Genomic DNA, 27,601 nt, shown 5'->3' with positions numbered 1-27,601 from the left:
TAAAAGCCCAATACGTACCTTTCGTAAAATTAATTAACTAATTTAATTAATCTTTGACCATTCTTCAATTAAACCATTTAATTGCATATCCATTTCATTTAATTTCTTCACTATCGCCCTTACTCGGTGTACGATCCATTAGGTTCCAATTAGCGAGGTAGTGGGCGATTGTTACTCTTAACAATCAATTGTGAATTGAAACCACAGTTCAATTCTACCTTAAAATTAGTGTTTGCTAATCATTAGGGCTTCCACAAACCATGAGTGACACCTAGCAGTATGTCATGGTTACCCAAGCTAAGTAGAAGTGGTTGGAGAACCTATCCAGTTACAATTACAATGCAATACGGTCGTTCTCTAATACAATACTCTTAATCACATTGTTTGAATGATAGTTTGTTTCATGTCTACTATCCAATGTGATACTTCTCTATATGATTCAATTGAATATGATTTGGAACAAACTTCCAAAGTTATATTCATATGCTTTGGCCAAAGACTCTCGAATCATATCTTAGAGTATTCTCCTTCCACCATGGAAGGTTAGAGATCCCTTGTTGTACATTCATATGCCTACATGACTAGATAGCTTGACCCCAACAATGCCGTGGACACTCCAATGGAATGCCTTTGACATGATCAAAGATCAAGGACCTAACCATTAGACATCTATGATGCCTCAGGTCAAAGGACTACTTTGCATATTGCAACTATCGAGTTCTTACATGACATGTATGTTCGAACTCTCTTTTGATCGTTGTTCAGTGTACTCGATTACTCTTTCAAGCACCTATGTGTTTGTCTTAGTGTCCAACACTAAATGACTTGAGACTAGTCATACTCACGCTTGAGTCAACATAACACATACTAACCTTAGCGGATTGTCAATGCCCAATTGGCAATCCTATGGCTAGGAACGTTTTAGGAATGAACCTAAGAGAAAGGTCTCGATAATCTAACTCACTTAGATCACTTATCTCTTAGATCAAATACATTCCTTGGATTCCCTTATTGCTTAAACACATGATACAATAAATAGTGATTAACAATAAGCTTTGCCCTTCATTAAACATATAAACGTTTAATACAATAAGTATTCCAAAAGCTATTACATCAAATGAGTGGCTTTGTAGGCATACTTCCAACACAAATCCCATTGCTTGGGTTTATCGCCACAGACACAACGAATCATATTACCTAAAGTCTGATTGGTCACCTCAATTTGCCCATCCATTTGAGGGTGAGCCGTGCTACTCCGATTCAATGTCGTTCCAAAGATCTTCCACAAAGTCATCCAGAAGTAACTAAGAAACTTTGAATCCCGATCATAAGTAATTGCCTGAGGAATGCCATGAAGATGTACCACCTCTCCAGAGAACAATTGAGCAAGGTGAGATGCATCAGATGTCTTACGACAAGCAACAAAGTGTGCCATTTTCGAATACCGGTTGACCACCATAAATACTGAATCGACTCCACGTTGAGTTCGGAGAAGACCCAACACGAAATCCATAGATAAATCCAACCAAATTTCAGTAGGGACAGGTAATGGCATGTACAAACCCGTATTTTGGGATTGACCTTTGGAAGATTGACAAACAAAGCACTTACGATTTATGTTGCCAACGTCCTTCTTGAGTTGTGGCCAGTAGTATCGCTCTGCCAAGCTTGCAATGGTTTTATCACGCCCAAGATGACCGCTTAAACCACCCCCATGCAGGTCTCGAATGAGCTTCTCCTGCAATGAACATCGTGAAATGCACAAGTTATGCCCTTTAAAAAGAAACCCATCAGTAACGTGAAAGTCAGAAGGAGGATAGGAGCGGAGACACCTTGCCCAAATGTCTTTAAAGTCGTCATCCTTCTCATAAAGCTCCTTCAAGAAATCAAACCCCACAATCTCATGACTCAAAGTCACCAATAACTGGGCTCTCATGCTTAACGCATCAGCTACGCGATTAAATGTATCAGATTGGTGCTTGATGACAAAAGGAAATTTTTGGAGATAAGTCACCCATTGCATATACATCTTGTCAACATTTTTCTGATTATTGACCCACTTCAGTGCATGATGGTCAGTGTATAGGAAACATTCATTCTGAACAAGGTAGTGCTCCTATTGGCCTAAAGCACGAATGACAACATAAAACTCTTGAGCATATGTACTCCATTTTTCCTTGCTTCGCTGAGCTTCTCACTTAAAAATGCAATAGGACATTTTTCTTGAGATAAAACAGTGCGATGGCAAGTGTCTTCGCCCATGAGCGGTAGGTCTCGGGTTCGAGACTTGGGAGCAGCCTCTCCATAAATGGGGGTAAGGCTAGCCGACATTCACCTCTCCCAGACCCTACGTAATGTTGGAAATATGCCCTGAAAGTCAATCTTTGGAAGAAACCTTTCAGGACAAATGAATCGATGTATAGATGACTCTTGTACATCAAATGGCAAAGATACTAATTAGGACTATCTCAATAAACGATACATGTCCTAAATAATGAATCCATGGACAATTGATCGATTGAAGAAGTAATCTAATGATGTTAGTCTACAGAGACCTTCTTCACATAACCATTATGTCCAAAAAGGTTCCTGGTCATTGGATTGTCGGAGGGAAACTGACAATGCTTAGACCAGTACAAACTATGTCCGCTTCAAATGGAAGAATGGAAAGTCTCATCCCATTTGTGTAGTGACACTAAGACAAGTATGTAGGTGCTCATTAAGGGAATGAGTTCACTGAACACAATCGAACGAGAGTACTTGCATGGAGGTCTACTCACATGTCAAGCAAGTAACTCTAATGGTTGGAATAATGTAAGTAGTCCTTTGACCTGAGGCATCGTCGTTGTCTTGTGGCTAAGTACTTAATCTTTGATTATGTCAAAGTCACCCCATTCGTGGGTGTCCACGGCATAATTGGGGTTAAGCCACTTAGTCATGAAGGCAAGTGAATGCGCAACAAGGAATCTCTAATCCTCGATAAGAGAGGAAGAATACTCTAAGATATGATTCGGGAACCTTCGGCCGAAATATCGAGCGTAATAAAGGAAAGCATTTCTATACGACTCAATAGAATCATATAAGAAGGAATAATCACATTAGGGGTTTGACATAATATATTCATACCTTAGTAATGTGATTGAGAGTATTGTTTTAGAGAAGGATCGAATTACATTGTAATTCCAACTGAATAGGTTCTCCGAACAACTTCTACATTAGCTTGGGTAGCTATGACATATGGTTAGATGTCACTCATAGCTTGTGAGTTCTTCTAGATGATTAAATGTAGTCATCAAAGAAGAAAGGTGAATTAAAAGGAAGTTTTAATTCACTAAGTGATTGGATTAAATATAATCAATTGGATTGATGTCAATCACCTCACTGCCTTGCTAATTAGAACCTAAAATGATTGTACACCGATACACTCTTGTAGTGAGTAATTAATGGATGATGGAAATAATTAATTGGATTAATTAAGTGTTGTGATTAATTTAGAAAGTCTAAAGAAATCATAAAAGCGATAAAAGATCGTTTTGGGCTTAAAGAAACGTTCGGGTTTAATTGGGTCCATTGGGCCTAAACCCATTGGGCTTTTATTCAAGCATTGGATGACTAGAAATAAATAAAAGCCCAAAGCCCAAACCAACACAAAGGGGCCGGCCATTTAAAGTGGAGAGGGAGAGATATTAAGTCAATTTGTTGACTAGGCTTCTTTTTGTCTATATAAGGAACTTTATAGAGATTTATTCCTTAGGGTTTTTGTGTGTTTTAAAACAACAAAGAGGCAAAAGAAACATCTCTCTAAAACACCAAAGGCCGGCCACCTTGAGGGTGATTTAGCTAACAATCTTTCACCCTTTTGGTTATTCCTCCATCCATCTCACTACACTAGTGGGTGTGGATATTTAGAGGTCTTCTCCTTTGGAGACTAAAGGAGAACCTTGGAGCACTCTTACTAACAAAGTGGAGGAGGCAAAGAGGGAGGCTAGGCTCAAGGACTTCAAGGAGCAAAGGGCTTGGAGGTGGTCCATCCTTGGTCTAAAATCAAGATCAAGAGGTATAGATCTATACCTTCACTTAGTTCTTAACTTGAATGTTTTAGATGCATTATATATAAACCTATGAACCTTGAAGGGGATTTGCATGACTATAGCTTTGATATTATTTGATAACATGCTTCCGTTGCTTATGTATATAAATTTTGAATTGTATATGCATGCTAGTCATTTAGAAATCCCTTGTGTTAAACTTATAGTTTTCCCTTCACGTAAAGCGGGAGCCTTGTGCACTGGGTACGACCTTTTTAAAACAGCTCTAATACCCACTTTGCTTGCATCACTTTCAACTTCAAAAACCTTATCAAAGTTGGGTAAGTTGAGGACAAGAGCAGAGCATAGCTTTTCTTTAATTAAAGAAAAGTTGTTGTCCTGTTTATCACCCTAAATAAAGTTGCCCTTCTTCAAACATTCTGTCATTGGCACCACAATGGTGCTAAAATTCCTTACGAACCATCGATAAAATGTTGCAAGGCCATGGAAACTTCGCAGTTCAGACACATTTTTAGGAGCTGGCCAATCCCGAATGGCTCTTACCTTCTCTTCGTCTACATGGATGCCATCTGAGCTCATGACATACCCCAGGAATAGGAGGCGATCTGTGAAGAAACTGCATTTCTTGAAGTTAATGTACAATTTGTTCTCTTGAGGTACGCGAAGTACTTGTCTCAAATGCTTGAAATGGTCTTGCTCATATTTGCTATAAATCAGAATATCATTAAAGTATACGACAACAAATAATTCGATAAATGGACGAAGCACTTGGTTCATTAGTCACATGAATGTGCTATGAGCATTGGAAAGACTAAACGACATCACCAACCATTCATAGAAGCCATCTTTACTTTTGAATACGGTCTTCCATTCGTCTTCTGGGCGGATCTGAATTTAATGATAGCCGCTTCATAAATCAATCTTAGAAAATATTATGGACCCGACTAACTCATCCAACATGTCGTCCAATCGGGGAATGGGAAAACGATATTTGATAGTGATCTTGTTGATGGCTCGACTATCAACACACATCCTCCATGTCTTGTCTTTCTTGGGCACAAGAAGAACCGGCACTGCACAGGGGTTAAGGCTTTCACCAATGAAACCCTTTTTTAACAACTCCTCAATTTTCTCCCGTAGAATCTCACTTTCTTTCGGAATGAAGTCTATTTGATGTTGTATATTTTGCATGGGAGGTAACTCATTCGGAATATCATCACTCACCAAATCCTCAAAGTCTCGTAGGATTGCTTGAACCTTGTCCGGAACCTGTAACCTTCGGTCTTGTGCCGTTAGGAGGCCTTTCATGACCAAAGCAAAAATTACTTTGGTCTTTTTTGCTTTGGCTATAACATTGCGCTCGAATGTGATCAAGGTAAGGAACTTATTCGGATTATCAACTTTTATGGCAACTTCAGTTGATTTTCCATTAGGGAACATAGTGATGCAATGCGATTCCCAAGTGAACTTATATACTTTGTCACGGCCCTTGTGCATGACATCTCTATCCCAAAGCCATGGTCTACCGAGTAATACATGAGTGATGTCCATGTCCACTACATCACAAACAACTTCCTCATTGTAAAACTTCCCAATGGAGATGGGAACCTTACAAGTTTCAATCACCTTTTTCGTCCCTTCTTCATCAACCCAACTAAATATGGGTGCGAATGTTTCTCAATTTGAAGATGAAAGTGCTCCACGACCTTTCTCACAACGAAGTTTTCACAACTACCTCCATCTATTACCAACTGACAAACTTTTCCCCGAATAGTGCATTTAGAGCGAAAGATTTGATGATGTTGATTGTCATCGCTACGTTTGGAACAAAGCACTCGTTGTAGGACTAGCACCAACTCATCTCCTTCTTCCTCAGCCATATCCTCGTCACAATCGTCCTCTGCGTCTTCTCTTCATCGCCTTCAACTAAATTCACTGTCTTACTGCCCCTGCAGGCGCCTGCCCATGGCTGCCACATTTGTAACACATATTTTCGCGAGGCTTAGCATACGGATTAGTTTGCTCTCGGAAGTTGGTGTTTTGAAAATGAGGGGTGTTACGAGGAATATTCTTTACTCCTGGATAATCAACTTTATTTTCAACCCTCTTTTCTGGATCCTTGGAACTCTGTTGCTGCTGCACCATTCCTTTGTTTCTTGAGATGACTCTCGCCATTGCTTTCTAAAACCATAGCTTTGGTTGTTGTGATTTTTCTCTAGTAATTCGGCACTAATAGCCAACTCTTCTGCTTCTGAGGGGTAGTTAACATGCTGTAATCCAATTTTGTCACGAATATAAGGTCTTAATCCAAACAAATATCGTGCAGTTTGTTGTGCAAGGGACTCCGTGAGACGATTTCTTGCAGCAAGGTTAAAAAACTCTTGCGAATACTCCTGCATAGTTCGACTTCTTTGTACGCAACCATGGTATTTTTCAAACAACACCTGCTTGTAATTCCGGGGAAGGAATCGAGCCTGAAGCATGCTCTGCATTTTGCGCCAAGTTTGGACACGATTCTTTCCTTGCTGCACCCTGGAATCTTGTTGCTCATCCCACTAAATGGCAGCGCTCCCCTTTAGCCTCCATGCCACAACTTTAACCTGTCTCGCTTCAGCTATCTCTACATATTTGAAGAACTTCTCGCATTCTGCAAGCCAATCTAAGAACTCTTCAGTCGATAAATTTCCATTGAAAGTGGAAATTTCAATTTTTTTTGTTTCTTCTCATGGGTTTTCAGGGATGGCAGGGATAACATCATCTTCAGAATCTGAATCACCATTAGGGAAAACTCTGACTTGCTCGTGTGCTACAACTAGTTCGCAAGCATGAACAAAACGTTGAGCGCCGCCTACTGCCAGGCCTGCAATCATTTCTCTAATTTTAGCAAGAGAATTTTGCATTGTATGATTGATGCGACCCTCCATAGCCACAAGCTCTCGACTCACGTCTGCGAAACTTGTGATATTAGGATTAGTTCTTGCTTCGTCTTTAGCCATCGAATCGGAAAACCAGGCTCCGATGCAAACTGACACAACGGAAGTTGTAAGAAAATGGATCAGGAACGTCTCCCTTGAAAGAACTCTGGAATTCCAGTAGCTGTGAGAGAAACTCTCGTTTCAGAATTGGTATTGATTCAAAAAAATTGTCCAATACAAAGCAAATGAACAGATTATAAAGATTTGTTTCAAGAAAATGAAAAAGACAAGCAACAATAAATCCTCATTGATCAGGAAAGACCCTCTAAATGACTAGGGATTTTTCTAAACTGTTCGCATCATTAAGTAGTTTTTGTATGCCTACGTCAATGACCCACTGGGAAGTTCTGCTTACGTGAGTTCTTAGAAACAAAACCGTGAGGGCGTGGTTGGGGCCCAAAGCGGACAATATCGTGCTATGGCAGAGTCGAGCATGGGATGTGGTGGGGGCCTAGGTCGGGATGTGACAATTTGGTATTAGAACCAATCCCTGGCTGTAAGTGTGCCGACGAGGACGTCGGACCCCTAAGGGGGGTGTGGATTGTAACATCCCACATCACCCAAGGGAGTGGATCCTGTAAGCCTTATATGTATATTCCCATCTCTTCCTAGCAAGAGGCCTTTTAAGAGCTCACTGGCTTCGAGTTTCGTAGGAACTCCGAAGTTAAGCAAGAAAGGGGCTAGAGCATTCTAGGATGGGTGACCCACTAGGAAGTTCTGCTCGCGTGAGTCCCCAAAAAGAAAACCGTGAGGGCGTGGTTTGGACCCAAAGCGGACAATATCATGCTACGGCAGAGTCGAGCTTGGGATGTGGTGGGGGCCTGGGCCGGGATGTAACAATACAATATATAAATATACACTATGGCTACTGCATTTCATAGTAAGTTTTCTTAGTAGTTTAAAAAATTAAAATCATCAAAATAATTTTTCTTAATGTGTTGAAACAAGTTACCCGTATGTCATCTTCATGTAAACTTGTTAAGGACCAATTATTAACGGGTTTTTATCGTGGGACCCGATAATGACTCGATTAGTTATCCTATTGACCCGAAATCCGTTATTCTCGTGTGGTGTAAGAAGTTGCCAGGTTTACTGTATCCTATTCCAACCTGACAAAAGTCCTTTTGATCTAAGGAATTACTTGATATTGATAGTGAGTTTGGTGGACGAGCAAGCATATGCCGGCATGTTTTGTGAGTTCATTTGAGTGAAACACATTAACCAACAAATATGAGTGAATGTTGTGTGAGAAGTTCATGAGTTTGCATATAATGATTTTGAAAAGCTTGGAATTGCATTGACATGGTTATTACACACACTACTCGCCAAGTTGGTTTGATTGAAATTTGGTTAACTCTTGGAGATTGTCTTGAACAATTGTTGTTTATTTCTTGAATGTTATTCCACAGTTGGTGTTATCTTAAATATTAAATTGCCTTGTGGCATTGTTATTATCAAGTTTTTTGTCTTTATTGAGTATCTTTTGCTATTCGTAATGCGCTTGATTTTTATTTCAATGTTTGATCACCATCTAAGTTTAAGTTAAGTTGATTTGATGCAAGTTAGAGTAGATGCCATATTTAACTTGGGTTTAGCTTTTTGCAATTGATACCATAAACACCTATTTGTAGATGCCATGCAATTAGGGTTTATGTGATTTTTCAACGATTTCCATAGAGCTTAATGGGTTCTTACTTGTTTAAATCCATCTAGATGCCATAGAGGGTTAACATGTAAGGATACTTTTAATGCAACCAGATGCCATGGCCGTTAAATAATTTAGGGAAAATTGATCATCAATATTGGGGAACTACTTGAGCATAACATATTAAGGGAATTCAGTAGAATTGGTTATGGTGAATTCGGATGCCCTAGGTGTTAATTTCTTACATTTTTAATTTTATTATTTCAAGCATTTTATTTTTAAGCTTTGTTTAATTTTTATTTTAAGTCAAAATATCATATCTTTTCCGTTAAAGCTTATCCATTATAATTTGTTTCAATTTAGTTTGTAAGATTTTTACAATCAATTTGATCTCTATGGGATGATATCCGTGCTTCAAAGCTATACTATCATCTGATTCGTATACTTGTGAGCACTAAAATTCGAGACTTAATGAGGTTAATTTTGGTCATCTAATTTTTGCAACAAGTTTCTGGCGTCGTTGCTGGGGATCGAATTTGATTCTATTCGATACTTAATTGGACTGTTACATTTTTTAGTTGGTTTAGCTTCAATGTTTATTTTTAGTTTTTTTAATAATAAAGTATTTTCCTAAGTCTCTTGTTTAGCTTACCCATTATTTTTGTATTTTTGCAGAAATTGGAATCACTCAGCTCTGATGCCAATACAAAATTCAAGTTTGGGGGTGGATTCCATGTACATCTTCGCTTGCATGTCTCCTTTAAACTTGGGAAGTTTCTTTGTCCAAGAAAGAGCTTTCACATTTATTCTTCTTTTTCTATACGTTTGTTGTCTATTTCCGTTATTCATATCTTTTCAATCCTTTTGTTTTATTTCTAAAAATAATATAAATTTTGCAAAAAAAATTATATATTTTGAAAAATTCAAAAACATTTTATTTTTCTTTGGGTCCTGATGTTATTGGCTACTTCCCAATTCAATGATGAGATTTGGTCTTAATTTTTTCATAACTTTCAAGAGATTTAAGCTTGACATTAGTTCTTTACATTATCTTTGTTTTAACAATATCTTTTTTATGAGCATGACTTAGAAAATATATATGCACATAGTCTTGTTGGTGTAAAACATGAGCATGATTTAACGTTACATACGTGAATCTAGTGAGATTATGTGACCGTTGTGAGCGTTTGAGCCTAAAATAGATTGAACCATTATGCATCTATCTCATTTATTCTTGTGCCATGATCTCATTTTTACATGACACACACCGACCCCGAATGTCCACTAGGACTTCAAATCAAGTTGTGCTGGCCGACACCTGGAAGGTGACAAAACCATAAAGTATAGGGATGATGGAAAATGTGAATAAATTTAAACCTAAAAGTGCCTAAAGACAAGAGTGTGCTGTGAGAGGGAATGAACCCATTTCACATGTGATTTCAGAGCATAAGTAAAGTACAATAGTGTGGGTAAGAATCATACCTTCAGAGGTAGCCACCTATACTGAGATTCATCCAGAATCCTCGTCGATACAAACTTTCAGCAGCTCAAACCTGGAGGGGCGAAAAACAGAAGGGTGAGTGGGCAAAAACAAAACGTTTGAAAACACATTTCTCTTTTCTAAACAAAATAACCCTTCACTATGCGAAGTATTGCAAGTCACCTACGAGTCGGAACCACCTAATGTGGTTTGTATGACAGGCTGGCACCTGTCTTAGATCCAAGGTGAGCGTGTGGTGCGGGAGGTGAACGATCACGTGAAGGCTAGGCCCTAGCTTCGGGCGGGGCACTAACACCGAGGTGCAAGATAATGAGCACTAAATGCATCTAAACATAACCATACACACTGCAATCACTATCATCAATATGCACTCACCTGAAGCTTACTTGGGCATCTGCAGTGTCATGCAATAATATGCATATCTATACTAATGCATTTATTAAAATGTAACGCAATTGACACGGCATTTAAAAATGTAAATCCAATTAAAACAATTTCTGGGAAAATGGAAAACATATATACGTATATATATAGAAAACCAAAAGCCCACTCACTTGGAGTTTGTGCTACAACTCCCAAGCATAAGCATCATGGCATCACAAACGATCGGTGCCTAGAACAATTATCAAATCATGTCTTAGAATTCTTATCAATAGAACATGTAACTTACATATCCTATTCGGGAAGATCCGTAAGTTTCTAATATCCTTAAATATTATGTACTATAAAGTATCAGAGGTTGGTGACGATCCAACGGTCGTATCGTCGATTTATATAATAATCAAGTGGTGGACCTTAATGGAACTACTTTCAAACGAAATATGTCAATCGGACTTCACCAATGGAATCAGGGTATTCAAATTTAGCCTAGGAAGATTAGGGGACGTCTCAGCCCACGCGCCGCCGCACGTGGTGGTTCGCCGCCCCGACTCGCTGGAAAAATCAACTATTTCCAAAAATTCTCAAATTTTACAGGAATGAAGATCTCAATGAGAGGAATAACTTTTATACCTGCGATCAAGGCCAATTCGGCTAGGAAGAGTCTCAATTTCATAAAAACTGCCGGAAACCATTAAAATTGGGTAGTTGTTGATTCACCACGAAAACAAACTCCGATGCCTCCACCAAAGCATGGACCTTGCTCCTAGGGTTGACAGGAGTCTTTTGGTTGTGGTCATCGATGGTGAAACTCGCCGGAGCCATGATGCGTAAAATAACTAAACACACAAATTAAACCCTCTTTTTATCAATTGTAGTAAAGTATGTAAGTAGGGTATCGTTCTAGGCCGGGGATTAGGAGGGATTGCTAATCTATTCTAAATTAATTTAGAATTATTAAACAAGACTCAAGGACACAAAACTAGGCTAAAAACTCTAATAACTCGAAACACACTTAGAATGACTCAAAATAATGAAAACAATCAAATTAGACACTAGGAACTGAAATGGATGGAAATTGAATTAAAAGACTAACAACAATGAAAACTAACTAAATAATATAATTTAATAATGGGGGGGGTTTGGTTTTGACGAGAAGTAAATTAAATTTAAATAAATTACAGAATTGACAAAAGCATGAAATTAAGGTGAAATGATAGGTGACGGACTAGCTAGAGGGTTTTTCTCCACACATGACACATATGCAACCTAAATTGATTTTCAGTTGTTCTTTCAATAAATTGTAAATCTCAACGCCCCAAATTAACCGTGAATTGCACTAATTAACCCTCAGTTTTTCCACAAGTTATTGGGTTGGATGATTGCATACGACAACCCAAAACATTCCCTACATGAATTGCATCATAGAGATACAAGCAAGAATCATTAAGTTCTATGAAAAACATAAGCATTGACGAGGCACTCGTTACTATGATTTGCATGAAACTTATGCAAAGAATTCACTTAACGTGATTGTGACTAGCAACCTTCACTACTTGTGAATATAAGTTCATAACGATTAGGTGAAACTCCCTTATATTCTAGCGTCAAATTCATGCATGTAAATTAAGTATGCATTCTTAATCGACATACAAAAATAAGCTATCAATCAAGCAGTTAAGCAAATTAAATCACAACTCAGAAATCACAACTGAAGGTAATCAATTCATATTACAAATATATTCATGGCTTTGAATTAACCTCTAGCCAAAATAAATTTAGTTACACATTATTAAAAAATTAAACCAATAGTAAAATATCAGTTTGAAAAGATTTAACCGAGAGAGAAGGCAGCTGTGTTGCTTCTGTGCTGGCGCTCATGTAAGGCAGCTTTGCTGCTTCCTTTTCTTTACCCCGCACGCTGCCAAGCTGCAGCTTTCTGATCTCTCGCTGCACAAGGCAGCAAAGCAAGCTTTTGTTTCTCCCCAGCTACCCACGGCCTGCTCTCTTCTCCCCAGGATCACGCTGCACAAGCAGCCTTTTTATTCTTCTCCTTTAGTCTGCCCGTCAGTCTCTCCTCTTATTCTTCTTTCATAATCTTTTTTTATTCCTTCTTTTCTTTTTCTTGTCTGCCATCCTCTTTATTTTCTGCCTTCTTTTTATTCCACCAGTCCGTGTCTTCCTCCTTGCTGTGTCTCCCACTGCTTTCTTCAGCTATCATTTTTTTATTTCTTTTTTCTTCATTTTGCTTGAAATTGATCCTAAAACAAAATTAACTGCACATTAACACAAGGTAAAGTACAATGCCACAATTTTAACACAAAAACATCACAAATACAATAGAAATGGATGGTATAAATGCATGAAATATATGCGTGATCAAATACCCCCAAACTTACATTTTTGCTAGTTCTCGAGCAAAACAAAGAAAACATGAAAAAGTAATAACATGAAAAACATTAGTTTCCCCCTATGTGACCCTCATAGAATTTCATTCAAGAAAACAAATCATCAAGAACCATAGCTAGCACCAAACAAACTAATCCAAGTTCATCTTCCTTAATCAAATATTAGCAGTAATCTTTGAATCATCCTTGAAGTGTAGTGTGTGAGATAGCCATGCTAATGCAATTTCAAAATTTTTATATTTTTAAAATCACCATATGCAAACTAGCAACCTTCTCACGGGATATACACTCAATCACACATGTGTTTAGTTTTAATGTGTTTCGCTCAAAAAAATCAAATGTGAAATTTCTACCATAAGCTTGCATAAAGATCACTTCTCCACAGTCATAATTGCAAAACTTAAATCAAGAGGACTTTTATTGGATGTAATGAGGTTTAGGGATAGGGTTATTGAAACGATAGAATAGGAAAACACAAGTTCCAAGCTACATTGCAAGCAATTCTTTTCTTTAGATTTATAAGAACTCAAGCTCTCCAGCAATTCTTCTAGCACCTCCAACCACACCCTTAAACTGAAACTTTAAAAACTTTTTATTTCATTTGTATACAATCTTTCTTTTTCTTTTTCTTTTCTTCTCTTTTCTCTTTTTTTATTTTTTTTTATACAAACATGAAATACCCCCACACTTATTCTTTTGCCAAACACCTTCAAAGTACTTCACAAACGTTTCTCATAAGACAATCTCTCATTGCTCGCTTGGAAAGGGTAAGGAAAAATGTTTCAGGTATAAGGGTAGACATATCTGGTGATAAGAAATAAAAGGCTCAACAAATACGGCTCAAATTGGCAATCTAATGATATCATTTTTCTTTGGGAAACATGGTTATTTGGGCCATAGTGGTAAACCTAATGCCTCTATCATTTCCAAGTTCATGCAATCAATGACAAACATTTCGAAAGATCGTTACGCAAGTTCTAGAGATGTATCTCACATAAGTTCATCACACATAAAAAAAATAGGAGTGTATGAAAAATGCACACACTTTCAATAGGCTCAAAAACTCACATAGGATGTATATGGTCACTAAATTCACATATGAAGCTTTAAGTCATGCTTTAGTTTCACATCAACAAGGCTATGTGCATTTGGTTTTTCAAAGATGATCAAACATGTACAAAACTAACAAGAGAATTAGGAATTTCACAAAACACATGTTAACTAAGTTCTTGATGATCATGGTTCAAATTTGATCCAATTATATCATTGGGTCGGGAAACTAACAAAAATCTAATTCAAAACAATAAGGGAAACAAGACAATATTTTTGGATTTTTAAATTTTCCGATTTTTTTTTTAAATTTTTTTTTTAAAAGAAAACAAAACTAATTAAGAAAACAAAAAGCAACAACATGGAAACAAATGAAACTCGTTCGTAGTTGAAGGTACAAAAAAAAATTTCAATTTGGTCATTTTTATACTCTTTACCTCTAAACTTAAACTGGACATTGTCCCCAATGTCAGAAAACACTATAATGCAAATAAAAATAAAATAAATGAATAATAAGAAACAAAATAAAGCAATTGGACTGAAAACTTCCCTAGTTTGCAGTAAAACCAAGCGATGACCCCCCAAGCTAAAATTATGCAATCAACTTCAAGGGTGGAAAGAACCAAAAGTTCCTGCAAAGAAAAGAAATAATTCAGTTAAGTAACGCAAGAAAATGTAAAATTGAAAATCACGATAAAAGACAATGAATAGAACTAATAAGTGATCATTGGTCGTGCTTGTTGACTTTCCACAGCTTTCCTCTTGAACGGGGTGACACTTAGCTTTTTACTTGCAAGTGATGATTTGATGATATTGTACGGCGAGGCTTTGCTCTTTAGCAATGTTGCAATTCCTTATTTGTTCTCCAAGCAGATGTGGCAGCTTCTCTAGTTCTTCATCTCAGACTCCTTCCGCTGGGATGATTGTGCAAGCTGCATTCTTCTCTGCTTGTTTCTTCTGCACGACGAGCAGGCACGAGGTAAAGGTGTTGGTCTGTTTCTTTCTTCAATCTTTCCAAGTGCCCACCTCTTGCTCTCTTTCTCCTTGTCCTTAGTTGAGGATGAATCAGCACGTTGTCTCCACATGCTTCGAGGTATCATCTTCACTTCCCTTATAAGTGAGAAACAAAGCGAAGGCATAAGATGATGAGTACTCGAGAGCAAGAGCTGGCTGGAGAAAGGATAGGGAGAAAGCATGATATGAGATACTCTTGCTTTCAACCTTCATGATATGAAATACTTTTGCTTTGGATGGGTTGTTTGCAGAGGTACCCCAAGGAATAAGGAACACTGAGTGACTCGAGAGGGTGTGTTGGAAATACATTCTCGGAGATGAAGAAGTGCTGAGAGGGTGTGCCTTTGCTGTGGAAGGCGAAGGTAGATACTTATAGGACTTTTCTTCACAACCGGAACTATTCTCTCACTCATTGTCGGCAGCCGGTGGATGGATGAATAGTACAAATTACCCGCTTTCTGACAAAGCTGCCCGTAATTTCCGCAAAGCTGCAAGTTGCATGTGACGAGTGACGACACGTCTGGACAAATTGATCTTTTGAAATCCGGGGTTCGGCTCGTGGTTTCTGAGCAAGCCCAGCTTTTAAGAAATGCAACGCCTCTTTTGAGAAAAGAATCCGGCTTTTGAGAAAGGAGCCCCGACTCTTCGATTTGCGAGAGGACGCTTCTTCGATTTCTGAGGAGCGCCTCTTTGATTTCTTCTTTTTATAGAGGCGTTAATTTTGTTCCACAACACACTTGAGCTCCCTCTTGTAAACACTCCATTCTTGCAGTTTTTTTTAATCTTGATCATTCCGACTCTCTTCTTTCTTCACCACCTCTGAAAAATGTCTGGCCCTTCCGACCGTCGTTTTGACTTGAACCTTGATGAAGGAGCAGCCCCTCCTTCTCCAGACAACATATGGCGCCCGTCCCTCATATCCCCTACTGGTCCTCTCACCGTTGGGGATTCGGTGATGAAAAATGACATGACCGCTGCGGTGGTGGCCCGGAACCTTGTCACCCCCAGAGATAACAGACTGCTCGCTAGACGGTCTGATGAATTGGCGGTTAAGGAGTCTCTGGCTCTTAGCGTGCAGTGTGCGGGTTCTGTGTCCAACATGGCCCAACGCCTATTTGCTCGAACCCGTCACGTTGAATCGTTGGTGGCTGAAATACAGAGTCTCAAAGAGGAGATTAGAGGACTCAAGCATGAAAATAAACAATTGCACAAGCTGGCACACAATTATGCCACAAACATGAAGAGGAAAATTGACCAGCTGCAGGAAAATGATGGTCAGATTTTACTTGATGACCGGAGGTTTGTGGGTTTGTTCCAACCGCATCTGCCTTCGTTTTCTGAGGCGGCACCGCGTAGTGAAGCTCCAACTGATCAACCTCCGATACCTCCTCCTTCCGTGGCCCCGCCGACTGCTGAAGCTCCGCCGACTACTGAAGCACCACCTGACCAATGAATGCTATTAGCTTACACATCATTGTAAAATATTTTTACTTTTATGTTTTTTTTTTTTTTAAATATGTAAATTAATGTAAAAAGACTTTGTTTAACCTTCCCCCACACTTAAACTAAATAACACAAACTCACAGAAATCAACCAAATAACACAACTAACTAAATAAAACAAAATGAAAGCAGTAAAGATAAGGGTGTAAGAATGCAAATCTGATTTGGTTAGCGATTCCAAAGTCTCCCTTCGTTGAATGCTTGGGTTGCCTCCCAAGAAGCGCTTGATTTAACGTCTTTAGCCTGACGAATATTTCCTTTAAACTCCCCTTGGCTCCAAAGCATGGAATTTATCTTTTAATGGGAGGTGATACTTGAAATGATTCGGCAATGGTTTAAATTCAAGAGTGGGTGCCTGAATCATCAAAATCAGAAACATGTTAGTATAAATTAAAATTAAAATTGGAGAAGATGGCTTACTTTCTTTTTCCGACACAAACTCAATGACAAACACCACATCTTTGAACATTTCCGGGACTTTGAACTTGGCCAGGTTTACTATGATGGTTGTGGCTTGTCCCGTGTCATCAAACTCAACTGCTTTGGGCTTGATTGTCTCATGCACAGCCTCTTGGATGTATTCTTGATATGCTTCAACCACTTCATTTTCTTGAATCCCTTTTCTTGGTGTGCAAGGTTCTTTGAACGTTTCAATACCATCGGGAACTTGTTTTGGTGCACCAAGAATTGGGATATCACTTTGCACCTTTGGAAGAGCTTCCACAATGTTGATAGGAGCATATTTATGCGACTTAGTATGTTTGTTTTCGTGCATTTATGTTCTTAGTTCTTAGTTATGTTAGTAGTTTAAGCCATTTTTGTGTGTTTGTAGGTTCTATGGGCCAAGGATGCAAGAAGATGCATTTTGGAGCATTTTGGAGCATTTTTGGGCTAAGATTGGATGGTGCAAACATGGAGACATGAGGATGGACGTTTTGGGCTTTTGTGTGTGCAAGTGTGTGTGTGTAATTGCAAGGATAAACACATGCAAAGAAGCCCACATGCAAACTCAAGGCAAGAGAGGGAGAAACCACATGCAAAGAAGCCCACATGCAAAGTGAAGACAAAACTCATGGCAAAGGTGAAGGAATTGTGTGTGTTTTGTGATTGAAATGATGAAGCATGTGTGTGTAAATGCAAAGGGGATCTAAACATGGACAGCACATGTCATGTGCAAAGGAGAAACAAAGATGACAACACACACATGCAAAGAAGAAAACAGCAAGAAAGGCATGTGCAAAAGAGAAACATGGACAACCAACAAATTCGTCAAAACTGCCTGTGCAGATTAGCTGACTTTGGAAGCATGTTACGAACAGCTCAGAATGAATTAGAAAATGAGCCTTATATTCGTGGAAAGCTACGGATGTCTACTTTCTGGAGCAATTTACGGATTGTTAATATCATTTTTCTAGAAGAAGTTATGGGCATTGTAACACTGAAAGGTTCAGAAACGTGGACAGCACATACACAAAGAGAAAGGCAAGGCATGGACGGTTTGACATGGGCAGAAAATGGGTGGATTGTTGGCTGAAATAATGAAGAACATGTGTGTACAAATGCAAGGAAAAACACACACACATGGGCAAAGGAAACACACACACATGGGCATAAAATGGGTTGATTTGTGGTTGAAATGATGAAGCATGTGTGTGTAAATGTAAAGAGGAAACATGCCAACACACACCCACACAAGCTCACATGCAAAGGAAATGGAGTGGTCCTCTCCCTAGCCTATAAATACATCCACCCTTCACCATAACAAGGGAAGAAAACCAAAGAGAACACAATCCACCCATCCACCCTTCACCATAACCCACCTATATCCATCCACCACCATAATTTACCACTCATCCATCAAACCACACCTTGTGCCGCTACAAAGAGAAGAAGAAGGATCTTGGACGTGCTTGCCATTCAAATTGGATTGTTGGAGCGTTTTTAGGTGTTTTCTTTCTTTTGTTTTCAATGTTTAAATTTGTTTATCTTTGCTTTGTAAGTATGAGTGGCTAAACCCCTATTTAGTTAGGGGGAAGTTTGAAGCCATGAACATGCTTGAGATTTAAATTGATTTCTTCCAATTGTGATTTGATAAGTTGTGTTTGCAATTCAATTATCTATTTTATTCATAACTAATTCTTGTATGTTTATTAAGGATGCATACTTAGTTTTCATGCATGAATTAGATGCTAGAATATAAATGAGTTTCACCTAATCGTTACAAATTTATATTCATAAGTAGTGAAGGTTGTTTATCACAATCGCGTTAATTGAATTCTTGGCATAAGTTTCATGCAATTCATAGTTACAAGTGTTTCGTCAATGCTTATGATTTTTATAGAACTTAATGATTCTTGCTTGTATCTCTATTATGCAATTCATGTAGGGAACTTGTGGGGAATGCTTTGGGTTGTTGTATGCAATCATCCAATTCAATGAAATTAGGAAAATCTGAGGATTAATTTAAGCGTACCTAATTAATCTGGGGTGTTGAGCATCATAGTTTATTGAAAAGCAATTGGAAATCAATTCATATACAAGTGTGTCATGTGTGAAGAACGGACCTCTAACTAATCCATCCATCATCTTATTTCTTAAATTTGTTTTACAATCTTCCTAGTTTTATAACTTGTTTGTTTGTTTCAAATTCATCAAAACTAAAATCCCCCTTTTACTTTCTTGTTTCAAAGTGTTTAAAATTTGTTTGTTTGTGTTTTAGAGTGTTTTGAGTCAAGTCAAAACCCAAATTTCGTCCAAAGTTGTGCTAGAGTCAGAAACTGCCTAGTTTGTGTTTTTAGGCAGTTTTGAGTGTCTTTAAGTTATTTTGAGTCTTGTGAACCTGTTTTGAGTTCTTTAAGTCTATTCAAACGTTTTTAACTTTGTTTTTATGTTTTTGAGTTAGTTTAGAGGTTTTAGCAAGCCCTCCTAATCCCCGGTTTAGAACGATCCCTACTTACATACTTTACTACAATTGTCAAAAAGAGGGTTTAATTTGTGTGTCAAGTAATTTTACGCATCAAATTTTGGCGCCGTTGCCGGGGATTAGCAACTTTGCTAATCCCTTTATTTTTGTTTTTGTTTATGTTTATATTGGTGTTTGTGTATTTTACTTTTGATATTTGATTTATTTTTCTTTCCTTGATTTTAGGTACAAATGGAGCAAGACATGACACTTGCAACCATTCAAGCTCAATTGGCACAGCTCACTGCTCAATTGACTCATAATGCCGAACGGACCACAATGTCAAGTGTCCCTACACTTGATGTGCCCTATGGGCAAGGATATCAAAGTCCTCAATTTTCTGCAAATAAAGATGTTTGGGGATATCAAGGCCATAACCAATCAAGGGGCAACATATTTTCCAACGCTTACAATTCAGATTGGAGAGGTAATTCAGATTATATATGGGATGAACCTCAACAATTTCAACAAGGTGGATATTGGCAACAAGACGAGTTCTATTCAAGACCTATGCAGCCACCACAACATTCCCCACAACAATTCCAATCAAATCAAAGTATGCCCATGAATTATAATGAAATTCTTGAAGGACTAATTTCTGTGGCGCAGGGTTTACGAAAAGAAGAACAATTGCCGCCATCGGAAGAGTTCTATCAATGGCCATATGAACCGTCACACCCACCACAACAATCAACCCAATTCAATTCAGGTACATCCTTGGATAATGATACACTTAATAAGTTACTCACCTCTTTGAATCAGGGAGTAGAAAATCAAAACCAGGAGATGCAAGACCGAGTCAAAAGATTGGACGAATTAGATATACAAGTTGGGCAGATTGTGGAATTCATGGCACAGATTCGAGATCAAACTGAACTTTCCAACTCAAACATTGCAAATTCAAAGGCAGAAAGTGAAATCGATGAAGCCATCACTTTGGAAGGTGACATGAAGGATGAAGCTGTCCCAGAACCATCCAAACACAGCCCGAACATGGATGAATTGCTGCTGCAAGCAGAAGAGGAGGAGGACGACCTGGGCAGTTTAGAAGAATTCTTGCTGCAAGCTCCTCAAATCCCTATGTCATCCAACTCAGGTGAGGAAGTTCTAAATTCACTTCATTCTAACATTATTCCACCGAATGTCCTTTGTCCTTGCAGGTTTTTGATTCCAAATATCAAAGAGAGTGAAAAAGACATTGTGGAAGCTCTTCCAAAAGTGCAAAGTGATATCCCAATTCTTGGTGCACCAAAACAAGTTCCCGATGGTATTGAAATGTTCAAAAAACCTTGCACACCAAGAAAAGGGATTCAAGAAAATGAAGTGGTTGAAGCATATCAAGAATACATCCAAGAGGCTGTGCATGAGACAATCAAGCCCAAAGCAGTTGAGTTTGATGACACGGGACAAGCCACAACCATCATAGTAAACCTGGCCAAGTTCAAAGTCCCGGAAATGTTCAAAAATGTGGTGTTTGTCATTGAGTTTGTGTCGGAAAAAGAAAGTAAGCCATCTTCTCCAATTTTAATTTTTATTTATACTAACATTTTTTTTATTTTGATGATTCAGGCAACCACTCTTGAATTTAAACCATTGCCGAATCATTTCAAGTATCACCTCCCATTAAAAGATAAATTCCATGCTTTGGAGCCGAGGGGAGTTTAAAGGAAAGATTCGTCCGGCTAAAGACGTTAAATCAAGTGCTTCTTGGGAGGCAACCCAAGCATTCAACGAAGGGAGACTTTGGAATCGCTAACCAAATCAGATTTGAATTCTTACACCCTTATCTTTACTGCTTTCATTTTGTTTTGTTTAAGTTAGTTATGTTATTTGGTTAATTTCTGTAAGTTTGTGTTATTTAGTTTAAGTGTGGGGGAAGGTTAACCAAAGTCTTTCTACATTAATTTACATATAATTAAAAAAAAAAAAAAAAAAAACATTAACTTAAAAATATTTTACAATGATGTGTGAACTAATAGCTTTCATTGGTCAGGTGGTGCTTCAGTAGTCGGCGGTGCTTCAGCAGTCGGCGGGGCCACGGAAGGAGGAGGTATCAGAGGTTGATCAGTTGGAGCTTCACTACGCGGTGCCGCCCCAGAAGACGAAGGCAGATGCGGTTGGAACAAACCCACAAACCTCCGGTGATCAAGTAAAATCTGACCATCATTTTCCTGCAGCTGGTCAATTTTCCTCTTCATGTTTGTGGCATAATTGTGTGCAAGCTTGTGCAATTGTTTATTTTCATGCTTGAGTCCTCTAATCTCCTCTTTGAGACTCTGTATTTCAGCCACCAACGATTCAACGTGCCGGGTTCGAGCAAATAGGCGTTGGGCCATGTTGGACACAGAACCCGCACACTGCACGCTAAGAGCCAGAGACTCCTTAACCGCCAATTCATCAGACCGTCTAGCGAGCAGTCTGTTATCTCTGGGGGTGACAAGGTTCCGGGCCACCACCGCAGCGGTCATGTCATTTTTCATCACCGAATCCCCAACGGTGAGAGGACCAGTAGGGGATATGAAAGATGGGCGCCATATGTTGTCTTGTGAAGGCGGAGCTGCCTCTTCACCAATGTTCAAGTCAAAACGACGATCAGAAGGGCCAGACATTTTCTGAAGGTGTTGAGAAAGAAGAGATTGGACAGATTAAGATTTTGGAAATTGCAAGAAGGGAGTGTTTACAAGAGGGAGCTCAAGTGTGTTGTGGAACAAAATTAACACCTCTATAAAAAGAAGAAATCAAAGAGGCGCTCCTCAGAAATTGAAGAAGCGTCCTCTCGCAAATCGAAGAGTCGGGGCTCCGTTCTCAAGCGCCTGATTCTTTTCTCAAAAGAGGAGTTTCCTTTCTCAAAAGTCGGATTCTTTTCTCGAAAGAGGCGTTTCATTTCTTAAAGGCTGGGCTTGCTCAGAAACCACGAGCCGAACCCCGGATTTCAAAAGATCAATTTATCCAGACGTGTCGTCACTTGTCACACGCAAATTGCTTTGCGAAAATCTCGGGTAGTTTGTCGAAGCACCAATTCAGAAATCGAAGAGGGAAATTCAACAGTCAAAGACACGCTAGCTTTCTCAAAAGCTGGGCTTCAACCCACGGGCAATTTTTTTTTTCCAGATTTATCCGCACGTGTCACATGCTACCTCTACAATCGACGATGCTCAGAGCTCGAAGCGCCGATTCCAGATATCAATGAGGAATCTGCTTTGCGGAAATTACGGGCAGCTTTGTCAGAAAGCGCGTAATTTGTACTATTCATCCATCCACCGGCTGCCGACAATGAGTGAGAGAATAGTTCCGGTTGTGAAGAAAAGTCCTATAAGTATTTACCTTCGCCTTCCACAGCAAAGGCACACCCTCTCAGCACTTCTTCATCTCCGAGAATGCATTCCCAAAGAACCCTCTCGAGTCACACTGTATTCCTCATTCCCTGGGATACCGCTGCAAACAACCCATCCAGAGCAAAAGTATTTCATATCATAAAGGTTGAAAGCAAGAGTATCTCATATCATGCATTCTCCATGTCCTTTTCCTTGTCTTTGTTCTAACCTGCAGGACATGGAGAAATTGCTCTCGAGTACTCGTCTTCCACTGCTGATGTACTTCCAAAGAAGCTGCCACATCTACCTGAAGAACAGATAAGGCGAGCGAAAATGATACCAACAGCATGTGGAGACAACGTACAGAAGAAACAAGCAGAGAAGAATGCAGCTTGCACAATCATCCCAGCGGAAGGAGTCCGAGCTGAGGAACTAGAGAAGCTGCCACATCTGCTTGGAGAACAAATAGGGAACTGCAACATTCCCAAAGAGCAAAGCTTCGCCGTACAATATCATCAAATCATCACTTGCAAGTAAAAAGCTAAGTGTCACCCAGTTCAAGAGGAAAGCTGTGGAAAGGCAACAAGCACGACCAATGATCACTTATTAGTTCTATTCATTGTCTTTTATCGTGATTTTTAATTTTTCGTTTGCAATTCTTGCGTTACTTAACTGAATTATTTCTTTTCTTTGCAGGAACTTTTGGTTATTTCCACCCTTGAAGTTGATTACAGAATTTTAGCTTGGGGGGTCATCGCTTGGTTTTACTGCAACTAGGGAAGTTTTCAGTCCAATTGCTTTATTTTGTTTCTTATTATTTATTTATTTTATTTTTATTATAGTGTTTTCTGACATTGGGGTATAGATTTCATGGATCATTTCCCTCCATCTTTTGGTTTCACTTATATCTTGCTAGCTGTTGATTATGTTTCCAAATGGGTGGAAGCCAAAGCCACCCGGACTAACGATTCAAAGGTTGTTGCAGATTTTGTGAAAACTAATATCTTTGCTAGGTTTGGCATGCCTAGAGTTCTCATTAGTGATGGAGGCAACCCATGGAAATAAAGAAGACCTAGGAATTTCCGACTCCAAAACCAGGTGTTTGCGTTCTTTAACCCTCCTCTCTGTTGCTTTTACTTTGCCATGTTTATCATGTTTCCTCGTTGTTTGTTTGTTTGCTTTTGTGTGAGTTTATGTTTGAAACATTGAGGACAATGTTAGATTTAAGTGTGGGGGGGGTAAACAAGTTGCTGTTGCATGATTTTCGTGGGATTTGGTACCTATCACTTACAATGTTGTTTCTTGCTGTTTTAAGTGTTTTTAGTGTGTTTTTAAGCATGTTAGTATGTTTTGACATAAAAATCCGAAAATTTGACAAAAGTTTGAAAAAAAATTGTTTTGAAAAAGCCAAAAAGAGTTGTTTTTGTGTGTTTGTTTGTGTCTTAGGGTACCTTCCAACACAATAATGAGGATTTGGTTTGTTAATTGCATGACTGTTAAAGAAAGTTATAAACATGGATGGAAGTTTGATATGCTCTTGATTTATGCTTGGTTATAGTTATAGTTTACGAATTCACATGTAATCACAAAGAAAAAAAATCAGTTTTTGTAACATGCTTGAAGGAAGGAACTCAAACTAACACTACAACCTTGAGAGACTTGAGCCTAATACGTTCTTTGGAGAGTTATTAATCTGTGCATTTTTGTTTTCTAAAGTCGTTGCATGATCTCATCATTCTTTGCTTGGTTGCTACTTAGAAGGCGTTTCATCATTTAGTTCCAAATACTAGAACTTATGCCCGTTCCATTCAAAGCATGACATTGATTTGCATAACACATATTCAAGATGAAGTTGTGTAGTGAACTAGAGCCAAAAAGCTTATCCCGTGCATATTTGTTTAAGTTTAACCCCGTTGAGCCTTGTTTAGCCTGTTTTCTTTGTTAAACCACATTTCCCTTACCTAGCCTAAATTAGGACTATCCATACCCTTGTTTTTAAAGCATAATGAAGCATGACTTAAAATGAATTCCTTTTGATTGTTTTTATGCAGAAAACAAGTATGGGGGAATGAGATTTTTGTGTTTTGTGTGCCAAAAGAAAGTAATAAGGCACGGGTTAGAAAAGAAAAAGAAAAAAAAAAGAAAAAGAGTTGGAAATAAGTGAGGAAAGACTCACAAGTGTTGTTTATAGTTGAAATCGGCCCTAAAAAGTTGAATGAATAACCCCATTGTGTTTAAAGTTAGTTGCTGCATTCAAAGGGAATTCTAAGCATCAATTTCATTACTTTGCTTATTATGCTTTAAAAATGTTTGTTTCCTTACCTTTCATTGTTAGCCAATCACCCCTAACCCCGTTACAACCCTTAACTTCAATCTTGAGTGTTATGCGTTTCAATATGTGGAGTTTGGGATTGGTACGAGCATATGGTGTCCCTGGTTCTCGCATCTAAGTAGTAGCATTCCAGTCATGAGATCATATCTATACATGCTTAATAACTCCAGAAATTGCTTTCTTTGCTATAAACATATGTGAGTGTTCGTTTTCATGTTTACATCAATCTTCTCACATACACCTAGTGTAGGGTGTGTAGTCAGAAAATCGGAGTGAAAATAAAAGTGTATCTTGTAAGGAATTGAGCAGATTCTCTAAGGCATGTTACTACATTCAAAACATAGTTTTAATTGGTTATATGTGAACTAGTATGTGGTGACTATGATTAAGTATGTGCTCAAGGGTAGGGAAGGCCAAAATATGTGGTTATGATGATCTTTTGCATGTCATGTTGCATTGAAAATCCCTAAGGTAAATGTTGGAAGGTTTAGGTTTTGTTTTGTTCTTATGTTTTGTTTCTTTGTTTTGCTCGAGGACTAGCAAAAGCTAAGTGTGGGGGAATTTGATAGGAGCATATTTATGCGACTTAGTATGTTTGTTTTCGTGCATTTATGTTCTTAGTTCTTAGTTATGTTAGTAGTTTAAGCCATTTTTGTGTGTTTGTAGGTTCTATGGGCCAAGGATGCAAGAAGATGCATTTTGGAGCATTTTGGAGCATTTTTGGGCTAAGATTGGATGGTGCAAACATGGAGACATGAGGATGGACGTTTTGGGCTTTTGTGTGTGCAAGTGTGTGTGTGTAATTGCAAGGATAAACACATGCAAAGAAGCCCACATGCAAACTCAAGGCAAGAGAGGGAGAAACCACATGCAAAGAAGCCCACATGCAAAGTGAAGACAAAACTCATGGCAAAGGTGAAGGAATTGTGTGTGTTTTGTGATTGAAATGATGAAGCATGTGTGTGTAAATGCAAAGGGGATCTAAACATGGACAGCACATGTCATGTGCAAAGGAGAAACAAAGATGACAACACACACATGCAAAGAAGAAAACAGCAAGAAAGGCATGTGCAAAAGAGAAACATGGACAACCAACAAATTCGTCAAAACTGCCTGTGCAGATTAGCTGACTTTGGAAGCATGTTACGAACAGCTCAGAATGAATTAGAAAATGAGCCTTATATTCGTGGAAAGCTACGGATGTCTACTTTCTGGAACAATTTACGGATTGTTAATATCATTTTTCTAGAAGAAGTTATGGGCATTGTAACACTGAAAGGTTCAGAAACGTGGACAGCACATACACAAAGAGAAAGGCAAGGCATGGACGGTTTGACATGGGCAGAAAATGGGTGGATTGTTGGCTGAAATAATGAAGAACATGTGTGTACAAATGCAAGGAAAAACACACACACATGGGCAAAGGAAACACACACACATGGGCATAAAATGGGTTGATTTGTGGTTGAAATGATGAAGCATGTGTGTGTAAATGTAAAGAGGAAACATGCCAACACACACCCACACAAGCTCACATGCAAAGGAAATGGAGTGGTCCTCTCCCTAGCCTATAAATACATCCACCCTTCACCATAACAAGGGAAGAAAACCAAAGAGAACACAATCCACCCATCCACCCTTCACCATAACCCACCTATATCCATCCACCACCATAATTTACCACTCATCCATCAAACCACACCTTGTGCCGCTACAAAGAGAAGAAGAAGGATCTTGGACGTGCTTGCCATTCAAATTGGATTGTTGGAGCGTTTTTAGGTGTTTTCTTTCTTTTGTTTTCAATGTTTAAATTTGTTTATCTTTGCTTTGTAAGTATGAGTGGCTAAACCCCTATTTAGTTAGGGGGAAGTTTGAAGCCATGAACATGCTTGAGATTTAAATTGATTTCTTCCAATTGTGATTTGATAAGTTGTGTTTGCAATTCAATTATCTATTTTATTCATAACTAATTCTTGTATGTTTATTAAGGATGCATACTTAGTTTTCATGCATGAATTAGATGCTAGAATATAAATGAGTTTCACCTAATCGTTACAAATTTATATTCATAAGTAGTGAAGGTTGTTTATCACAATCGCGTTAATTGAATTCTTGGCATAAGTTTCATGCAATTCATAGTTACAAGTGTTTCGTCAATGCTTATGATTTTTATAGAACTTAATGATTCTTGCTTGTATCTCTATTATGCAATTCATGTAGGGAACTTGTGGGGAATGCTTTGGGTTGTTGTATGCAATCATCCAATTCAATGAAATTAGGAAAATCTGAGGATTAATTTAAGCGTACCTAATTAATCTGGGGTGTTGAGCATCATAGTTTATTGAAAAGCAATTGGAAATCAATTCATATACAAGTGTGTCATGTGTGAAGAACGGACCTCTAACTAATCCATCCATCATCTTATTTCTTAAATTTGTTTTACAATCTTCCTAGTTTTATAACTTGTTTGT

General features: G+C 38.5%; 1 long non-coding RNA gene across 1 annotated transcript; it reads left to right on the top strand.

The window, feature by feature from the left end:
• Positions 1–17,253: 17,253 nt before the first annotated feature.
• On the top strand, positions 17,254–27,100 carry LOC126623660 (uncharacterized). The gene is made up of 2 exons (XR_007623832.1): positions 17,254–18,018; positions 26,447–27,100. It is a non-coding gene; the product is annotated as an uncharacterized LOC126623660 (long non-coding RNA).
• Positions 27,101–27,601: the final 501 nt, after the last annotated feature.

This window comes from Malus sylvestris, chromosome 1 (assembly GCF_916048215.2).
Source record: "Malus sylvestris chromosome 1, drMalSylv7.2, whole genome shotgun sequence".
Taxonomy (NCBI): Eukaryota; Viridiplantae; Streptophyta; class Magnoliopsida; order Rosales; family Rosaceae; genus Malus; species Malus sylvestris.
The sequence above is the reverse complement of the archived record's forward strand: the minus strand, read 5'-3'. Positions and strand labels throughout refer to the sequence as shown.